Here is a 23,213-nt window from a genome sequence, read left to right as displayed (position 1 = left end):
GCCTTGTTAATTTTTGCCATTCTAACTGGTGTAAATGTGGTTTTGATTTGAATTTCCCTGATGGCTAATGATGATGAACACTTTTTCATGTGTCTGTTAGGCATGTGTCATGTCTTCTTTGGAGAAGTGTCTGTTCATGTCTTCTGCCAATTTTTTGACTTAATTATTTGGTTTTGGGGTGTTGAGTTTCAGAAGTTCTTTCTAGATCTTGGATATCAGCCCTTTGTCTATAGTGTTATCTGCAAATATCTTTTCCCATTCCATTGGGTTGTTTCTTTGTTTTGTTGACTGTTTCCTTTGCTACGCAGAAGCTTTTTATCTTGATGAAGACCCAAAAGTTCATTTTCGCTTTTGTTTCCTTTGCCTTTGGAGACGTGTCTTGAAAGAAGTTGGTGTGGCCGATGTCGAAGAGGTTACTGCCTATGTTCTCCTCTAGGATTTTAATGGATTCCTGTCTCTCATTGAGGTCTTTCATCCATTTGAGTATATCTTTGTGTATGGTGTAAAAGAATGGTCGAGTTTCATTCTTCTGTATATAGCTCTCCAGTTTTCCCAGGACCATTTATTGAAGAGACTGTCTTTTTTCCATTGGATATTTTTTTCCTACTTTGTCAAAGATTATTTGACCACAGAGTTGAGAGTCCATATCTTGGCTCTCTACTCTGTTCCATTGGTCTATGTGTCTGTTTTTAGCCAGGCCAATGCTGTCTTGGTGATCAGAGCTTTGTACTAAAGCTTGAAATTAGACAACGTGATGCCTCCAGCTTTTTCTTTTTCAACATTTCCTTGGTGATTCAGGGTCTTTACTGGTTCAATACAAATTTTAGAATTGTTTGTTCCAGCACTTTGAAAAATGTCAGTGGTATTTTGATTGGAGGGGCATTGCATAGACATTTTAACAATGTTTATTCTTACGATCCATGAGCATGAGTACGAGCATGAGTACAGATCTATTATGTCTTTGGTTAGGCTTATGCAATAACATTTAAATGTTGTCCAGTATCCTATTATAATGAGACAACTATAATATATTGAAGTAATCTTAGCTTGTTAAAAATTTAGTTTGTTCCCATTCTTCTATCATTGTAAACATACATATGTACTTATATGTATCTTTGTATCTTTTTGCACTTATTTAAATACTTAGGAGAAATTTCTAAAGGTGGAATACCGGACTGAAAGGGATGTATGTATTAATACAAAGCTGAGCTCCAGAAAATGTTATCATGAAGTATGTTTCTATATGCAGGGTATTAAAGAGTCTATTTCTCCACATCTTCACCAATGCTGTTTTCATTATTTTTTTATTTCAAACCATCATCTCATAGCAGACACTCAGTTCAAGATTCTATTCCCCTCATAAATCCTGTAGAAGCCACAGAGAACAGTGTCCAGGAGGAGTCAATCTTCTAAAAGACATCCCCATCTGACCATGGCTGCCCTACCTTCTCTCATATAAACACCTGCAGACAGACCTGTTGCTTCCATAAACCGGGATACACACAACATTTTCACTCCCAAAAGCAGTATGATTTGATCATAATTGGTAATTCATAGACTCTTAAAAGTTGACATTGAGTGGGATGTCTGATATTACCTGAGAGTGGAAGGGACTCACCTAACCTAACTCAACAGTTTTCATTCTGGGCCAAATATGTACCCAGATTCTGGTACCTACAGTAGCTTTTTTTTTTTTTTTCCTTTTAGAGACATAACATATTGAAAAAAGCATTGAAAAAATTTTTTAAAATACACCTCATGCCTCTCAAAATGCCTAAAATTAACCACACGGGACACAACAGATGTTGGTAACAATGCAAAGAAAGGGGGACCCTCTTACACTGTTCGTGGGAATGCAAACTGGTACAGCCACTCTGGAAAATAGTATGGAGTTTCCACAAAAACGTAAAAATAAAACTATCCTACAACTCAACAGTTGTACTACTTAGGTATTTACCCAAAGGATACAAAACTATAGATTTGAAGGGCCACATGTACCCCAACATTTATAGCAGCATTATCAACAATAGTCAAATTATGAAAAGAACCTAAATGCCCTTCAACTAATGAATGGATAAACAAGATGTGGCACATATATACAATGGAATATTACTCACCCATCAAAAAATGAAATCTTGCTATTTGCAACAACGTGGATGCAACTAGAAGGTATTAAGCTATGTAAAATAAGTCAGTCAAAGAAAGACAAATACCATATGATTTCACTCATATGTGGAATTTAGGAAACAAAAGAGAAGAACATATGTGAAGCAGGGAAAAAAGAGACTGAAACAAACCATAAAAGACTCTTAATGATAGAAAACTGAGGGTTGATGGAGGTAAAAGGATAGGGGATGGGCTAAATGAGTGGAGGGTATTAAGAAGGGCACCTGTTATGATGAACACTAGATGTTATATGTAAGTGATTAATCACTAAATTCTATTCCCAAAACCAATATAATGTTATGTATTGGCTAACAAGAATTTAAATAAAAATTTGAAATAAAAGAAAAAATTTTGAAAAAATTGTACAGAAATAGAAAATAAAGGCAATCCTAATGACTTCTACCATATATTTAGTGCAAACTCTGCTCCAGGCATCATACAAGGGGCTTGACTTCCATTAATTCTAATCTTTAAAAAAGACTTCAAGCTTAACCAAATAGGTAAAAGACCCATACTCTGAAAACTATAAAACATTGATTTAAAAAAAATTAAGACACACAAAGGAATAGAAAGATATTCCATGTCCATGAATAGGAAGAACAAATACTGTTAAAATGTCTATACTACCCAAAGCAATCTACACATTTAATGCAATCCCTATCAAAATACAAGCAACCCTTTTCACAGAACTGGAACAATCTTAAAATTTGTATGGAACCACAGCAGACTCCAAATAGCCAAAAACAATCCTGGAAAAAAAAAAAAAACCCCAGAGGTATCACAACTGCAGGCTTCAAGTTATATTACAGAGCTCTAGTAATTAAAATACTATGGTACTGGCACAAAAATAGACACATAGATCAACAGAACAGAATAGGAAGTCCAGAAATAAACCCACAGTTATATGGTCAATTAATCTTCAACAACAGAGTCAAGAACATGCAAGGGGGAAAAAAACAGTCTTTTCAACAAACTGTGTTGGAAAAACTGGACAGCTACATACAAAAGAATGTAGGGAGAAATTTCTCTGGTATCAGCCATAACAACATCTTTCTAGATATGTCTCCTGAGGTAAGAGAAACAAAAGCAAAAATAAACTATTGAAACTACATCAAAATAAAAAGCTTCTGCACAGAAAAGGAAATAGTCAACAAAACCAAAATGGGAGAAAAATCCTCTCCCTCAATGAGAGAAGATATTTGCAAGTGACATAGCCAATAAAGGCTTAGTATCCAAAATATATAAAGAACTTATACAACCCAACACCCAAAAACCAAATAATCCAATATAAAAATGGACAGAAGACATTAACAGACTTTTCACAAAATGTACAGATGGCCATTAACACATGAAAAGATGCTCAACATCATTCATATCAGAGAAATGCGAATCAAAACCACAATGAGATATCACCTCATTATCTGTCAGAATGGTTAAAATCAAAAACAGGAAACAAGTGTTGGCAAGGATGTGGAAAAAGAGGAACCTTTATGTACTGTTGGTGAGAATGCAAACTGATACAGCCACCATGGAAAGTCCCTCAAAAAATTAAAAATAAATCTACTAGGGGTACCTGGGTGGCTCAGTGGATTAAAGCCTCTGCCTTCAGCTCAGGTCATGATCCCCAGGGTCCTGGGTTTGAGCGCTGCATTGGGCTCTCTGCTCAGCAGAAAGCCTTCTTCCCCCCCCATCTCTCTCTGCCTGCCTCTGTGCCTACTTGTGATCTCTGTCTGTCAAATAAATAAATAAAACCTTTAAAAAATATAGATCTACTGTATGATCTAGTAACTGCACTACTGGGCATTTACCTAAAGAATACAGAATAAAGATAAATAAAGATAAATTAAAGAATACAAAAATTCTAATTCAAAGGAATACATGAACTCCTATCTTTACTACAGCATTATTTACAATAGCCAAATTATGGAAGCAACCCAAGCATCCATTGATTGATGAATGAATAAAGTAGATATGCATATATAAACAATGGAATATTACTCAGCCATAAAAAAGAATGAAATCTTTCCATCTGCAACAAAATGAATGGAGCTAGGGAGCATTATGCTAAGTAAAATAAGTCAGTCAAAGACAAAATACTGTATGATTTCACTCATATGTGGAATTTAAGAAACAAAACAAATGAGCAAAGGGGAAGGAAAGAGACAAACCATAAGCAGATTCTTTACTATAGAGAACAAACAGACAGTTACAAGGTGGGAGGCGGGTGGTGGGGATGGGTGAAATAGGTGAAGAAGATTAAGAGCATACTTATCATGATGAGCACTGAATAAGACATGGACTTACTGAATCACTATATTGTACACCTGAAATGAATATAACACTGTATGTTAACTATACTGGAACTAAAATTACACACACACACACACACACACACATTTACATTTATTTATTTATTATTTGTATATACAAAAAATTTTTTAAAAATTTAAACAAGTCTCCAAGGTTGCCATTATTATCATCTTATTGTAAAAGAGTAAACCGAAGCTTAAGGAGGTTAAGTAAACCTCTTAGGATCACACAGCTACTAAATGACAGAACCAGCATTTAAAGCCAAGTTTGTTAATTCCGAAGTCCACACGTGGGCCACTATATTTTAGAGCTCAAAGCAAATCATGAAAAACGTTATTGCAGGCTGGAGATGCTTTGAGTGGTAAGAAATGGGTGGACTCAGTACAGCCTAGGACTTCTGGGGAAATTTTCAAAGGGCCAAGGGATACTTCCTCATCTCCAAATGCTGCCTGGTTTATTAAAAGCTCATTAAGTCCAATATTCCTAATGTAAAAGCTACTGGAGATTCCAGCGTGACAGATTCCGAGGTCAATATTAAGGTAATGGGTCCAAACTAAAGTCTTACACAAAGGAGCATTAATGCCAATTCCCACACAAATAAAAAGGCTTTGCTCTAAGGACAAAACATTTTGTAAATATTTTCCATCAATTCCCTAGGTACCTTTAGCAGTTGTAAAAATGTGCTTCAGACGAAATTTAAAACAGCAAAAATCAGCTTCTTAAGCATCAACTGTCCAAACAATACTCAGTTTTAATTTCCTTGATTTGAAATACATCATTCAATCTACCCATTAACTTCTAGGAAATAAAACTGAACAAAATAATCACTACAAAAACAACATTAGGGGCACCTGGGTGGCTCCGTCGTTAAGTGTCTGCCTTTGGCTCAGGTCATGATCCCAGTGTCCTGAGATGGAGCCCCATATCAGGCTCTCTGCGCAGCAGGGACCCTGCTTCTCCCTCTCCAGCTCCCCTGTGCTTGTGTTCTCTCTCTCGCTATCTTTCTGTGTCATAAATAAATAAAATCTTTAAAAAAAATTTAAAATTCCAACTAGAAATGAACATATGCAAGGTTCAAAATGTGTTTTTTCTATCCTGCCTAACTCAGATTGAAATCAATTTTCTCTCCTCTCCTTTGTATTCTTCTTTTATTAACTAATCATCATCTCTCCTAAACTACTGATGAATAGTCTTCTGAGTATATTTCACCAACTTTTTACAATATCATTCTGGCTTGAAATAACAAACTGGAAATAGGACAGTCTGTGGCAGCTTAATTCACATGGATAAAATACTGCAATCATGAAATCCAAATCAGCCATGTCACCTCATATAAATACAGTGCCTAGAAAAAAGCAGGTACTAATGAATGACAGCAAGATTAACATGTACACGCACTACCATGGACAGATGTCTTATTAACTTGGTTTCTGGCAGACATGCTTTTGAGTCTTGAAAGGTGGGGCAGGGATGGAGGTTGTAGATTATATGTAGGGATTGAAAAACGGCAGGAGAAAAAAACCTATATATCATCCACTCCTAATAACAGAGAAATGCCCTAGCTAGTGTATAACAGTGTGGGGGAAAAAAAATTGGGAAAATGGAGAAGGAGAATGTCCCCATTTTCCAACATTTGAAGATTACTGCTATGAATAATGTGGGAAACATAAGGTATTTATGATTTATGGTGTTTATGATTTGGATGACACTAGATGATAATAGCACAGTACCTGGCCATAGTAAACAAGTGGAAACCAAGTGCTTTTCATTTATCATCTCACTTGAACCATCCTGCAAAGTGAGTATTAACATGCCGTCATCATATCCCTGTCATCTCCTGAGTGGAGATACAGCCTGCTAGGTAGCAGGTTAACTTTTTTGTGCCATGGCCCATTTTGGCACTCTTGTGAAGCCTACAAATACCTTCTTAGAATTATGTTTTTTAAATGCATAAAATAAAGGAAATCAATTGTCCTAAATCACCCTTCTACCCATGGATTCCATGGAACATGTAAAGAATTCCTTGGAAGAGACTGGGCTGGTTCCACACAGAACAGGTGCTGGAGATGAAAAGGCCATTTACTATATAGTCACCCTGGCCCTGCTGGGCTATGTTGGGGGAAATGGCTGTATGTGAGATAGAAAGAGAGAAAGAGAACTCCACAAGTTGAGTAACCATAGTAGAACCAAGTCTGCATCATTAATGCTCACTTGACATCTAAGGGTCAAAGACCAACACAGGTGAAATGCCTACATTAGTCTTGTCTCCAAGTGGCATTTGTGTTCTCCCACCTGTGGCTAAAGTCCTGTGTGGAGGTGACCACACCACAGGCAATGACTAGGCTCACAGGAGGTTCTAAGTGAGCAGGAACTGTAAGGGAATTAGATGCAATTCTGAATAGATCAACAAGGAGTAAACTAAAAGGAAGGCACAGGCCACCAGCCTTCCCCGGTATCAGCAGCAATACCCAGTGGCAGCAACAGCAGCCAAAACTGGCTCACTGAGCAAGCAATACCAAGCAGGACTGACATCCAGAATTGATAATGTATTCCTAAGGGGCTTAGGGAACTGCAGGGAGACAGCCTTGTGTTGCCCAGTCCCAGGAGGAAGCTAAAAGCCCCTCAAATGGGATAATTGAGGAGAGCTTAATAAAGGCTCTAGTTATAAAGATGGAGGTAGGTTTAAGGGAAACCAAGAAAAGTTTGGAAGCCTAGATTACCTGGAAACATTTACCTTCACCACCCCTAAAGAAGCAAGGGAAGAAAGCGGTCACCAGAATCCAGAGAGAAGAGCAGAATAAATACCCTGACCTCACTCCATTCCACCTTGCAAATCTCCCTGATGCTTCCCATTGGCTGGATGTAACCGAAGCCTCAAGTTCTTAAAGCTCTTCAGGGTCAGCCCTACAGCACAGAGCAGGGAGGAGGTGAATGAAGAGTCCACCTAGAAAGGCAAATAAGAACTATTCAAGAAACGTTTCACAGGGAGGGGGAAAGGTGCTAAAAGCCATTTAATCTGTGAAATGATTTTTACCTCATGATAAAACATAGATCAACAAAACCAACAGGAGGTATCAGTCACATCCCTTTTTGAGGCTTGGGGGGGGAAATCACTTAGTAAAGACTAATAAAAAAATAATTAGCAAAAATGAGATTCAAACTCAAGTCTTCTTAACAAGAGCCCACACTTTTAGCCACTCTGATACACTGCCTCCAAGAGTCATATTTTAAAACTTTAATTCTCAGACTGCAACAGGACTTGGATATAACCCATTCTCATCTCACTGTTCAAAATATTTTTTTCTAAAACTATAACATAAGGGCATTTTCATTGAAAACTGTCTTCTATGAGAGAAGTATAAACTCTTTATATGAGGACAAGCAGTACAGAAAGTGGTCTATGTTTGGAAATAGTCAACCCAAAATAAGAAATAAATTATTGTTTGAAAGAGTAGGTTTGCTTGTTTCAGTCTGGGCAAAGCTTCAGTTTTCAAAAATCCATGAAGATTAAAATGAGGTCTCAGAAGAAGCCAACATTACTGATTGTATGAAAGCTTAGAAATCAAGGCTGATTAGGCAAAATTCCATTCTGCAGACTTTATACTCAGTGAGCAAAAGAGAGGGTTCTTGTCTTTCCTTAGTAACCTTTTTGAAAAGGAATGCATTCAGTAGCTACCTGACACCAAGGAGAAGGTCTAGTTCAGAAAGCATAACCACTTCTTCTGTTTTACCAGATTAACAACAATATATTCTCTTCTCAAGTATTTTCCTGTTCTGCTAATCCAGTAAAGGTTAATTAACATCCAATTCCTTTTGACACTCATAGCCAAGTATCTCCATGCATTTCTACATTCATTTCTATATGTATATATTTCTAGGCAAGTTCAGGTCTTTTTAGAGTCTGTAATAGGGAGGATCCTAGGTAGAAAGGTGTTTAGCAGACCACCAGGTCAGACACCACAGCCTGACAAAGAAGCACCTCAGCTCAACAGAGTCAAACTGAAAAAGAGGATAACCTCTTCTCCACCATCTTGGTATAGACAGATGAGAAGCCAAGAACAACAATCATGCCAGAAATAAGGAAAAGAGAAAAAATGTAAAGCAAAAAAGTAAGACCAGGGGCTCCTGGGTGGCTCAGTGGGTTAAAGCCTCTGCCTTCGGCTCAGGTCATGATCTCAGGGTCCTGGGATCGAGCCCCGTATCGGGCTGCCTGCTCAGCGGGGAGCCTGCTTCGTCCTCTTTCTCTCTCTCTCTCTCTGCCTGCCTCTCTGCCTACTTGTGATCTCTCTCTCTGTCAAATAAATAAATGAAATCTTTAACAAAAAAAAAAAAAAAAAAAAGTAAGACCAGAAATCCAAAGTCACTTGCCACTTATTTTTTAGACTAAGTTTCAAAGTTAACTTCTTTAACCCACTGAGCCACCCAGGTGCCCCCAAAGTTAACTTCTTTAAAAAAAAGTCTCTGTAGCATTTAAGAGATCCTGTTGCATCATTGAACATGTCTTCAAAGCCTGTAGAAACAGGTCAGGTTCTAATCCAGACCCTGATACTTAGTCCCAGTTGTGTGTCCAGTTGGGCAAATTTGGTCTCTCTGGAGCCTCAGTTTGTCCAACTATACAAAGGAGGAGTCACAATGCCCAAATCACAGGGCTACTGTGAGAGTTGCATGAGATTTCCTGCCTCTTCTTTAACAAACCTAAAAGCTTTATGAATAAAATCCAATTTTCTCTAAGTTCAACTTCACCTAAGGCAGGCTCTAGAAATACTGAAAATTTACTTGAGGGAGTCTAAGAACACCTATGGGAAAAATTAAGATACCAGCACTAAAATACAGAACTTCCATTGTATTACAAATATTTGCTTGCAGTTGATGAGAAAACAAAATTAGTCTCTTTGTTCTACATAGGCTTCCAGAATACATCTCACCAATCATATCACATTCCTCTGTCTAGTTTCCTCTTAGACTGCACATATCTAGAGGCAAGCACTTTATCTTTTTTTTTTTTTTTAAAGATTTTTTTATTTATTTATTTGACAGATAGAGATCACAAGTAGGGAGAGAGGCAGGCAGAGAGAGAGAGAGAGGAGGAAGCAGGCTCCCCGCCAAGCAGAGAGCCCGATGCGGGGCTCGATCCCAGGATACTGGGATCATGACCTGAGCTGAAGGCAGAGGCTTTAACCCACTGAGCCACCCAGGCGCCCCAGCACTTTATCTTTTACTTCTATAATCCCAACACACAGCATAAGAGTTGGCACATCCAGATTGCCAAGTAAGTATTTATTGAATGGATAGACAGATGGATGGACACATGAATTATTGCCCTCCTGCCTGTCACAGGAATGTTTTGGAAAGCAAAGGAAATATGTATGTGGAAGTACTTTGGAGATTATAAAGGATTTCAAAAGAGTTCAGTGAACTGTCTTGGTTTTCGCATCCATAAGAAGAAGATGGCAAGTGTTTCTCAAAGCAGGAAAGAAGATGACTTACACGCTAACATTAAAGGAAAGAGGTAAAACTTAAACTGCAATGCTGCTGCTCATCAATGTGCGTCCCTGGCCATGTTTCTAAGTCATTCACAAAAGTAAAGTTTTAAGTTTGTCAGTCATGATTTTGTTCAGGAAACCAGAAGTCATTTGAGGCATTCTGAACAATACTAGAAATTAGAACCTTACAAAACACTGGAGGGACTGAGGGAATAAAGATAAGGGAAAGCTTCCACTAGAATTCAGGAAATTAGGAAGTGCAGAAATTGCAATAAAGTACTGTCTGTGATCTCAACTGCAAAGGAAAGGAAAGGAAAAGGAAAGAAAAGGAGTTATGTACACAAGCTTCTACTTCAGAGGGCAAGCCAGTGTATTTGATCTATATAAATTCCCCTATATTTTTTAGCAAGTTGTTGCCTCTCAGATCCAAATTTATTATTCTTCTCTGCTCTATGAAAACGAATCTGGGCCTTTAAATATTTTTCCTTAGCCTACTGACTAGATGTTAAGTTTTGTCAATAGGGGCACAGGAGAGATTGCAGGAAGAAGTTTGCACCCTGGTTGGTGTGTTCTCTTGCCAGATCCAGCAGCCGGCTCCTGCTGCAGGAGCGGCTTTTCCAACATTAAAAATCTAGCTTTTAGTATAAATGGTTTTCTCAACTCCCAACTCCCATAGTGTAGATTACCTACAGCACTAGCATCCAGCTTCCCCTGATACCCCCTAGGCAGTTTTGTAGCTGTGCATCTTCTGTGAGACTTCTCTCCATGAACAGATTTCCCTGGAACCCTAGAGGGCATATTTCCTGCAAATCTGACCAGATGGGTCCCACAGCAACCTCTCAATTGTTCGGCGAGCCATGGCCACACCTTCTCCAACAAGGTCTAGAGCTCAGTGCTGAAAGGGATGAACTCATCCTCAGGCACCTGACCTCAACCACAGGGGTGGTAACTCATTCATATATCTACTGGCCCTATATTATTTAGAGATCTCTCTACTTCTTACCAATTCTTCATTACACCATCCTCTGTTATAGTTAATAATTCTTTATATTAAACTTTCCCTATACAAATTACTATATGATTTCTTTCCCTTTATTAAATCAGACCATTTTATCCTTCAATAATGCTTTAGTATATCAGTATGTAAAATAATTCATTATATGCAATGACTCACTTCCCTCTCCATCCTCACCACTCTTATCATTACTATTTAACATAGTACTAGAAGTCTTAGCCTCAGATCAAACAACAAAAAGGAATAAAAGGCATCCAAATTGGCAAGGAAGTCAAACTTATACAATTTGCAGATGACATGATACTCTATGGAGAAAACCCAAGAGACTTCAACAAAAAATTTTTAGAACTCATACATGAATTCAGCAAAGTTGCAGGACATAAAATCAATGTGAAGAAATCATTTGCATTTCTATATACCAATAATAAAGCATCAGAACAAGAAATCAAGGAATCCATCCCATTTGCAATTGCACCAAAATCAATAAAATGCCTAGGAATAAACCTAACTAACGAGGTAGAAGATCTGTACTCTGGAAACTATAGAACACTTAAGGCAAAAATTGAAGAGGACACAAAGAAATGGAAAAGCATTCTATGCTCATGGACTAGAAGAAAAAACATTGTTAAAATGTCTATACTCCCTATAGCAATTTTCACATTTAATGCAACACCTATCACAATACCACCAGCACTTTTCAGAGTTAGAACAAACAATCCTAAAATTTGTAAAGAACCACAAAAGACCCCGAATAGCCAAAGCAATCTTGAAAAAGAAAAACAAAACTAGAGGCATCACAATTCTGGATTTCAAGCTATATTACAAAACTGTGATCATTAAGGCAGTATGGTACTGGCACAAAACAGACACATAGATCAATGGAACAGAATAGAAAACCCAGATTTGGACCCACAACTGTATGGTCAACTAATCTTTGACAATACAGGAAAGAATAGCCAATGGAAAAAAGATGGTCTCTTCAACAAATGGCGTTAGGAAGACTGGATAGCCACATGCAGAAGGAAACTGGACCGCTTTCTCATACCATACACAAAAATAAGTTCAAAATGGATGAAAGACCCGGGGCACCGGGGCACCGGGGCAGCTAAATCAGTTAAGCAGCCAACTCTTGATTTCAGTTCAAGTCATGATCTCAGGATGGTAAGCAGAATCTGCCTAAGATTCTGTCTCTCTCTCTCCCTCTGCCCCTCCCCCCCCACCTCATGCTCTCTCTCTTAAAAAAAGAGAAAAAGGATGAAAGACCTAAATGTGAGACAGAAAACCACGAAAATCCCAGAGGAAAACACAGGCAGAAACCTCTTTGACCTCAGCCACAGCAACTACTTGCTAGACAAGTTGCCAGAAGGAGGCAGGAGAAACAAAAGCAAAAAATGAACTACTGGGACTTAGATAAGATAACTTGCAAACATATCTGATAAAGTGTTAGTATCCAAAATCTATAAAGAACCTAACAAACTCAACACCCAAAAAACAAATAATCCAGTTAAGAAATGGACAGAAGATAAAATATTTAAAAAAAAAAAAAAAAGAAATGGACAGAAGACATGAACAGACACTTTCCCAAAGAAGATATCCAGATGGTTAACAGACACATGAAAAGATGCACAACATCACTCATCATCAGGGAAATGCAAATCAAAACCACAATATTACCTCACACCTGTAGTAGTGGCTAAAATCAACCACACAAGAAACAAGTATTGGCAAGGATGTGAAGAAAAGGGAATGAACCCTCTTACACTGTTGGTGGGAATGTAAACTGGTGCAGCCACTCTGGAGAACAGTATGGAGGTTCCTCAAAAAGTTAAAAACAGAACCCTATGATCCGTTAATTACACTACTAGTTATGGACCCAAAAGATACAAAAATAAGATTTGAAGGGGCATATGCACCCCAACATTTATAGCAACATTATCAACAATAGCCTAACTATGGAAAGAGCCCAAGTGATGATTGGATAAAGAAGATTGGGGGGGGTGTGTGTATGTGTGTGTGTGTATATATATATATAATGGAATACTACTCAGCCTTCAATCTCTCTCCCTCCTGTGTGCAGGGATGGGGAGGAGGAAGAAAGAGAAAAGTATTGCTTATAACTGATGCTCAATGACTCACGAAGCACATGGGGCATATCCTTTAGGAGCCCTGGAAGGGCCTCTACGATGGAGGGTTCCTGACAGGAGGTCCAGCCCTACTCAACTTCTTTCAGATGCCCCCTTAGCTCTTGCTCCTGGTAATGCTCCCACAGCAGCTTCCTGCTGGAGTCCCACTGTCCAGCAGGCACTCCTTTTGCCCTGGATATCAGCAAGCTGCTTCAAGTCACACCATCATCTCTTTCTAGTTTTCCTTTGCCCTGCCCAGGTAGGCCCAGAGTCCACCACCAAATCCTAATCCACTGCCTTAGCAGTGTTCCATCTGAGGAATGGGATGAGCCCCGATTCGGGGCTCGATCCCAGGACCTCGGGATCATGACCCAAGCTGAAGGCAGAGGCCCCAACCCACTGAGCCACCCAGGCGCCCCTCTACATTCATTTGTCAAGGTTAGCACAATCCTCTTGGTATACCTGATAAAAGTATCATAGGAAAGAATCTCAATTACAAATGCAGGCACAAAAATCCTAATGACATTGCAGCAGTTAGTTATAAATTCAGCAAAGAATACAGATAGGAGCTCATATTATAGATAAATAAAAACAAATTTCAAGTTGATAAGAAGTTTCAATAAAAACGAACTATAAAAACACTGGAAGAAAATATAGAAGGATATTTTATAATACTGAAGGGGGAAGACATTTTTAAAATGTAACACAAATATTCAGATTTGATTACTATTCAAATCATTAAGCATGTAAGAGGCAAAATTTTACACAAAGTTTGATATCACGACTAGGAAAATTATTATGATGTATATGACTACAAACAGGCAATACATATAAAGCTCTCATAAATCAACATTAAAAAGTTTAATTTCACTCCCAATAAAATAAGGGCAGAAGATATAAACAAACATTCTTAGTGGAAGAAATATAAATCAATATTATGAAAGACTTTTAAAAGATGTTTCACATTTAAAAATAAAAAAAAAATAAAAATAAAACCTAAAATTGCATTACAATCTTTGTTGGGTTTTTTTTTTTTCAGCTTTAGAGATATAGTTTTCTCAGGTTTTTTGCTTCACTGTTGCTGAAATTTCTTAAGTGGACCCTAATCTCTCCCAGAACTGTATTTGTTCACAGATAGCTATCTAACTGTTGATCTTTTTGGGGGGGACAGAGGCAGGGGTCTTCTACCTCACCATCTTGTCCTATACTGGCTTTTTTAGTAATCACATTTACAGACTTGTATCACACCTTTTTTTTTTTTTAATTTGACAGAGAGAGAGGTCACAAGTAGGCAGAGAGGCAGGCAGAGAGAGAGGGAGAAACAGGCTCCTCACTGAGCAGAGAGCCCGATGCGGGGCTCGATCCCAGGACCCTGAGATCATGACCTGAGCCAAAGGCAGAGGCTTAAACCACTGAGCCACCCAGGCGCCCCTGTTTCACACCTTTTAATGCTTGTCATGAACCATATGCTCTAGGATTTTTTTTTCACAAATTAATACCAAACTGGGTTTTCCTCCATTCTGTGCTGGTGTGATTGCTCTTTTGAAGCTAAATTCCAGGTCTTTATTTCTATTACACTCAAATTTCAAAATGATCTTAATAGGTCTGAATTCTGGGCTAAATTGAACAATCATAATTTCCTATCTGTCATGCCAGTTCTCAATTCCAGGTTATTTTGTATTCCGAGTCATTTTTCTTAAAGATGAATATCTCAGAAACAAAGATAGAAAACAGATGCAATTAGATCAAAGGAGGAAACCCCAGCACAATCTGTGGATGGGAGAGGGCTTCTGTGAAGGTGCGAACTGCCCCAAGAGAGGCCCAAGCTTTGAGATGGCAAAAAAGGGTACACAAAGGAAAGGCAATCAACCACATGCCAGGTGACATTAACAGGTAATACCCCAGGTGGTTCATCCCACACCATCTATGCCAAGCAGAATGAAGCAGATGGATGGCTGCTTGGATGAAAGAGGCCATACATTGCCTGGGTTGGCTGGAAAAACCTAGAACACCACCAGATAAGTGAATACTAGAATCCTACCAACATCACATCTTAACTCTTTCTCCATTAGAGGCAATAAGACATACAACAGGAAATCTCAACTATCCAGGTGAATACAGAAGCAATAATATTCTAATGTTTATAGGAAGCTGACAGCAGGAAAAGGAGGTATTAAACTCAACAAACAGAATTAACACCCAAGGAAAAAAAGTTAATGGAAAACCAGGCAAAAGATTAAAAGAAGTATTAGGGAAAGAACCAATTAGAGATCTTGGGAAATAATAAAAATAAATAGCAATTATTATCTATAAAATAGATGCAGCTAAGGAACAATTAATAAGCCAAGAAATTCAGAATGCAGCTCAACTTTTCAAGGGAATTAAAAATATGAAATAAAAGTCAGTGTCATTTCTGCTGCATTCTCTTGATAAAAAATGAATCACAGGTTAGTTAACCAGCCCAGAGTCAAGGGGAGGGGACCACACAAAACTGGGAGGGATGACTCATTGGGAGCATTACTGTGACAACCATCCCCCAAGCTTTCCCATAACTCTGTGTCTCTATTATCACCTGTCATGTGATGTTACAATTCAGTTGTCAGCCTCCCCATTAGACTATGAGTGTCATAAGGAAAGAACCATCTCACTCATCTTTCATAGCCACAGTGGCTGGCTCAAGTCCTAGCACATAGCCAATGCTTAATAAAGGTTTGTGGAATTAAATTATTCCATTGCAATCATCCAGAGTACATAGAATCAAAGTACCTAGTTCTAAAGATAGTTCTGGACCATGTGGGCTGTATCTCTAAAGAAAGTAAATTAAATCAATTACTGTCAATGTAAAGATAACCTCCAGAAGAACTAAAGGAGAACATGTAACTTCCAAGACATTACAGGGAAGGGGGAAACAGAAAACATAATCAATTTAACAAAAGCTTTTTACATATCTCGCTCAGAAATCTACATATAGATAAAATATGGTAATATAACATGGTTTTATATTATTTAGATCTGCCATCAGACTTGAACTAAAGATATAAAAAGAAAACTTTGCAGTCAACAATTTGTGAGCAAACACATGTCATATTTATAAAAACTATGTATCAGGCTACACCAAAAAAAACCCTGAAAATTTTCAAAATGCAAATATCATCTAGATCATATTATAACATAATTTAAAATTCATAAAACAAAAAAATTGATAGTCACTTCCCACCCACACCTCAACCAAAGAATCATAAAAATGTGAAATCTTAAAAAATATCTGGGTACACGTGAAAAGATGCACATCACTCATCATCAAGGAATAGAAATCAAAACCACAGTAAGATATCACCTCAACCTGTCAGAATGGCTAAAATAACAACACAAGAAATAAGAGGTGTTGGCAAGGTTGCAGAGAAAAGGGGAACCCTCTTTCGTTCTTGGTGGGATGCAAACTGGTACAGCCACTCTGGAGAACAGTATGGAGTTTCCTCAAAAAGTTAAAAATAGAACTATCCTACAATTTACCCAAAGGATACAAAAATACAGATTCAAGGGATACACGCACCCCAATGTATACAGCAGCATTATCAACAATAGCCAAATTATGGAGAGAGTGCAAATGTCCATTGACTAAGGAATGGATAAAGAAGATGTGGGGTGTGTGTGTGTGTGAGAGAGAGAGAGAGAGAATGGAATATTACTCAGCCATCAAAAATGAAATCTTGCCATTTGCAAGGATGTGGATGGAGCTAGTGTATATTATGCTAAGTGAAATATATCAGTCAGAGAAAGATAAATACCATATGATTTCACTCATATGTGGATTTTGGAAACAAAACAGATGAAAGTGTGAGAAGGGGGAGAAAAAAGAGAGGAAAGAAGGGGAGGCAAACCATAAGAGACTCTTAATGATAGACAATAATCAGAGGGTTGATGGAGGTCAGTCGGTGGGGAGCAGGCTAGATGGGTAATGGGTATGAAAGAGGACACTTGTTATGATGAACACTGTGTGTTTTATGTAAGTAATGAATCATTGAATTCTGCTCCAGAAACCAATATTGCACTGCATGTTAACTACCTAAAATATAAACAAAAAATAAAAAATAAAGTTCAGTAGAAATTTTTTAAAATGTTGGTAAAAGAAGAAATAAATTAGAAATTATAAACCTAAGTAGAACACTAACCATAAAAAATATACATTAAAAAATCTAATTGTACAAAAAAAAAAATCTAATTGTACAGGTCCATTTGATTTTATAGGTGTTCTGTCAAGCTTCCAAGGTCATAATTTCCAAGCTACATAAACAATTCCAGATCACAGATAAGGGTGAAAAGATTTTTAATTAGTATTATGAAGTTAGCATAATGCTGATATCAAAACCAGAAAAAGAGGGGCACCCGGGTGGTTCAGTCAGTTAAGAGTACAACTCTTGATCTCAGCCCAGGTCTCAATCTCCAGGTCATGAGTTCAAGCTCTGCACTGGGTTCCATGCTGGGTGTGGAGCCTACTTTAAAAACACACAGAAAAAGAATTCACAGGAAAAAAGCACAGGCCTATCTCATGTATGAATATATAGGCAGAATGTTTACATAAGAGAATATTTATAATAATGGAAAATTACTACTGATTCCAAGAAGTCAGTGTTAGGTCACATTTTTAAAATTTTACATATGAATGACATTAAAAGATCAAAGAAGAAAACACACATAAACATTTCAAAAGGTGATGGAGGGGCACCTGGGTGGCTCAGTTGGTTAAGTAGTCTGCTTTCAGCTCAGGTTATGATCTCCAGATGCTGAGATCTGCTCATCAGGAAGTCTGCTTCTCTCTCTCTCTTTCTCTCTCTCTCTCTCTCAATCCCTCCGTCTGTTCCTACCCTCCCCCAAACAAAATTTTTTTAAAGTGGTGATTTTAGTGAAATTCTGCCTCTTGAATGGTGAGAGTTCTTCCCCGTTCTCTTTCCCAGCCAAATTCCCAGAACTCCCATAATGATGGAGAAACCTCCAAAGCATAGGACAGACAGACTCGTCTCAGGAGAAATCGCACAGGCCCAGAGAAAGGACATCCAGTTACTGAAATCTCAGGATCTCCCAGGGAAAAAGCCAGCTCACCACTCAATCACCATATGATGGAGACAAGCAATGAGCAAGCCTGACCCCCACCCAACACACACACAGGTCTGCCAGTTTTCAGCACCTCACTCTTCATTCTTACAGACCCATGTCTCAGTGATACCTGGTATTTAAAGGAAGCCTTGAACATAAAACAGAGGGCAAAGCAAATAAATAAGAAAAGGAACTGGAAGAAACTGAGCTATGCACAACATTAAAAAAAAACAATTTGTAGAAAAACACTTAAAATGAATAGACACAGAGTCATAGGAGACATTGTCACATCCACAAACCAAATACAGGCTGCTATTTTTAAAACGCAAGAACAAGAAAGAGAAAGAGTCCTTGGAAGCTACAATTGTGATAGTGATAATTGAAATTTAATAGGAAGTTTAGAAAAGTCAACGAAAGAGAAACCCCAAATGATAAATAGAAGGAAAGGACATAAAATAATCAAAAAGCAGAGAAGAGAGTAAGAGAATTAGAGGTTCAATCTGTGAGATTCACTATCCAAATACATGGAGTCCCAGATATGAGGATGGGACTGGAGGGGAGGGAAGTGGGTAATGGGAAAAAGAACTATACAAAATAAAAGAAGAAAACCTTCAGAACTGGAACATGTGACTCTCTGGATAGAAACAGCCATGTATTGGCTAAAATTAATATTCAAGAAACAACAGATGTTCACAAGGATTTGGGAAAAGGGGAATCCTCTCACACTGCTGGTGGGAATACAAACTGCTGCAGCCACTCTGGGGAACAGTATGGAGGTTCCTCAAAAAGTTAAAAATAGAGCTTCCCTATAACGAAGCGATTGCACTACTAGGTATTTATCCAAAGGAAACAGATTTGAAGGGGCACATGTACCCCAACAGTTACAGCAGCATTATCAACAACAGCCAAACTATGGAAAGAGCCCAAGTGTTTGTCAACTGATGGGTGGATAAAGAAGATGTGGCACATATGTACAATGGAATACTACTCAGTCATGAAAAAGAATGAAAGCTTGCCATTTTCAATGACATGCATGGAGCCAGAGTGTATTATGTTAAGTGAAGTCAGTCAGTCAGAGAAAGACAAATACCATATGATTTCACTCATATGTGGAATTTAAGAAAGAAAACAGATGAACATAGAGAAAGGGAAGGAAAAATAAAATACGATAAAAAACAGAGAGGGAGGCAAACCATAAGGGCTTAAATATGGAGAATAAACTGAGGGTTGCTGGAGGGTTGTGGGTGGGGGATGGGCTAGACGGGTGATGGGCATTAAGGAGAGCACTCATTGTTGAACACCAAGTGTTACATGGAAGTGATAAATAATTAAATTCTACTTCTGAAACCAATACTACCCCACATGTTAACGAACTTGAGTTTAAATAAAATCTCAGAAGTAAAAAAAGAAAGAAAGGAGGGGGAGGAGTCAAGATGGCGGAGAAGTAGCAGCCTGAGACTACATCAGGTAGCAGGAGATCAGCTCGATAGCTTATCTAAACATTGCAAACACCTACAAATCCAACGGGAGAGCGAAGAGAAGAAGAACAGCAACTCTAGAAACAGAAAATCAACCACTTTCTGAAAGGTAGGACTGGCGGAGAAGTGAATCTAAAACGACGGGAAGATAGACCGCGGGGGGAGGGGCCGGCTCCCGGCAAGCGGCGGAGGAACGGAGCACAAAATCAGGACTTTTAAAAGTCTGTTCCACTGAGGGACATTGCTCCAGGGGCTAAACCGGGGTGAAGCCCACGCGGGGCCAGCGTGGCCCCAGGCCCCGCAGGGTCACAGAAGGATCGGGGGTGTCAGAGTGTCGGAGAGCTCGCAGCTATTAGAACGGAGAAGCCGGCTGCCAAGACAGAGCCGAGGACTGAACTCTCAGCTCGGGGTTACCTTGAACTGGTCGCGGGCTGGGTGAGCTCCGAGCGCGGCTAGAGGCTGGGGATACGGGAGTGATTGGGTGCTGTCCTCTGGGGGCGCACTGAGGAGTGGGGCCCCAGGCTCTCGGCTCCTCCGGGCCGGAGACTGGGAGGCCGCCATTTTCATTCCCGTCCTCTGGAACTCTACGGAAAGCGTTCAGGGAACAGAAGCTCCCAAAAGCGAACCCGAGCCGATTACTTAGTCCGGCCGCCGGTAAGGGCGGTGCAATCCCGCCTCGGGCAAAGACACTTGAGAGTCACTACAACAGGCCCCTCCCCCAGAAGATCAACAAAATATCCAGCCAGAACGAATTTCATCTATCAAGGAGAAAGCAGATTCAATTCCTAAGACAGCAGAGCAATTCCAGAGGAGGAGAAAGCAAAGCACGGAACTCATGGCTTTCTCCCCATGATTCGTTAGTCTTGCGGCTACTTCAATTTTTTTTTCTTTTTTCAATTTTTTTTTCTTTTTTCAATTTTTTTTTCTTTTTTCTTTTTTCTTCTTCTGCTAAATTTTTTAAAACTTTTACCCTTTTCTTTTTTAACATTTTTTGACTAGTTCATCTAAATATATATATTTTTCTTTCTTTTTTGTATTTTTTTTATTTTTTTTATTTTTTAAATTTTTTTCTTTCTTTTTTTTTTTTTTTTTTCTTTTTTCTTTTCTTTTTTTTTCAGAAGCTGTTTTATCCCCTTTCTCCCCCCCACAATTTGGGGTCTCTTCTCATTTGGTTACAGCGCATTTTTCCGGGGTCTTTGCCACCCTTTTAGTAGTTTATTTGCTCCTTCATATCCTCTTATCTGGACAAAATGACAAGGCGGAAAAAATCACCACAAACAAAAGAACAAGAGACAGTACCGAAGGCTAGGGACCTAATCAACACAGACATGGGTAATATGTCAGATCAAGAGTTCAGAATGACGATTCTGAACATTCTAGCCGGGCTCGAAAAAGGCATGGAAGATATTAGAGAAACCCTCTCTGGAGATATTAAAGCCCTTTCTGGAGAAATTAAAGAACTAAAATCTAACCAAGTTGAAATCAAAAAAGCTATTAATGAGGTGCAATCAAAAATGGAGGCTCTCACTGCTAGGATCAATGAGGCAGAAGAAAGAATTAGTGATATAGAAGACCAAATGACAGAGAATAAGGAAGCCGAGCAAAAGAGGGACAAACAGCTACTGGACCATGAGGGGAGAATTCGAGAGATAAGTGACACCATAAGACGAAACAACATTAGAATAATTGGGATTCCAGAAGAAGAAGAAACAGAGAGGGGAGCAGAAGGTCTATTGGAGAGAATCATTGGAGAGAATTTCCCTAATATGGCAAAGGGAACAAGCATCAAAATCCAGGAGATGCAGAGAACCCCCCTCAAAGTCAACAAGAATAGGTCCACACCCCGTCACCTAATAGTAAAATTTACAAGTCTTAGTGACAAAGAGAAAATCCTGAAAGCAGCCCGAGAAAAGAAGTCTGTAACATACAATGGTAAAAATATTAGATTGGCAGCAGACTTATCCACAGAGACCTGGCAGGCCAGAAAGAGCTGGCATGATATATTCAGAGCACTCAACGAGAAAAACATGCAGCCAAGAATACTCTATCCAGCTAGGCTATCATTGAAAATAGAAGGAGAGATCAAAAGCTTCCAGGACAAACAAAAACTGAAAGAATTTGCAAACACCAAACCAGCTCTACAGGAAATATTGAAAGGGGTCCTCTAAGCAAAGAGAGAGCCTAAAAGTAGTAGATCAGAAAGGTACAGAGACAATATACAGTAACAGTCACCTTACAGGCTAATAATGGCACTAAATTCATATCTCTCAATAGTTACCCTGAATGTTAATGGGCTAAATGCCCCAATCAAAAGACACAGGGTATCAGAATGGATAAAAAAACAAAACCCATCAGTATGTTGCCTACAAGAAACTCATTTTAGACGCGAAGACACCTCCAGATTTAAAGTGAGGGGGTGGAAAACAATTTACCATGCTAATGGGCATCAGAAGAAAGCTGGAGTGGCAATCCTTATATCAGATCAATTAGATTTTAAGCCAAAGACTATAATAAGAGATGAGGAAGGACACTATATCCTACTCAAAGGGTCTGTCCAACAAGAAGATCTAACAATTTTAAATATCTATGCCCCTAACGTGGGAGCAGCCAACTATATCAACCAATTAATAACAAAATCAAAGAAACACATCAATAATAATACAATAATAGTAGGGGACTTGAACACTCCCCTCACTGAAATGGACAGATCATCCAAGCAAAAGATCAACAAGGAAATAAAGGCCTTAAATGACACACTGGACCAGATGGACATCACAGATATATTCAGAACATTTCATCCCAAAGCAACAGAATACACATTCTTCTCTAGTGCACATGGAACCTTCTCCAGAATAGATCACATCCTGGGTCACAAATCAGGTCTCAACCGGTATCAAAAGATTAGGATCATTCCCTGCATATTTTCAGACCACAATGCTCTGAAGCTAGAACTCAATCACAAGAGGAAAGCTGGAAAGAACCCAAATACATGGAGACTAAACAGCATCCTTCTAAAGAATGAATGGGTTAACCAGGAAATTAAAGAAGAATTGAAAAAATTCATGGAAACAAATGATAATGAAAACACAACAGTTCAAAATCTGTGGGACACAGCAAAGGCAGTCCTGAGAGGAAAATATATAGCGGTACAAGCCTTTCTCAAGAAACAAGAAAGGTCTCAAGTACACAACCTAACCCTACACGTAAAGGAGCTGGAGAAAGAACAAGAAAGAAACCCTAAACCCAGCAGGAGAAGAGAAATCATAAAGATCAGAGCAGAAATCAATGAAATAGAAACCAAAAAAACAATAGAAAAAATCAATGAAACTAGGAGCTGGTTCTTTGAAAGAATCAATAAGATTGATAAACCCCTGGCCAGACTCATCAAAAAGAAAAGAGAAAGGACCCAAATCAATAAAATCATGAATGAAAGAGGAGAGATCACAACTAACACCAAAGAAATACAGACAATTATAAGAACATACTATGAGCAACTTTACGCCAACAAATTGGACAATCTGGAAGAAATGGATGCATTCCTAGA

Source organism: Meles meles, chromosome 4 (genome assembly GCF_922984935.1).
Source record: "Meles meles chromosome 4, mMelMel3.1 paternal haplotype, whole genome shotgun sequence".
NCBI classification, from domain to species: Eukaryota; Metazoa; Chordata; class Mammalia; order Carnivora; family Mustelidae; genus Meles; species Meles meles.
This window is presented reverse-complemented; position numbering follows the sequence as displayed.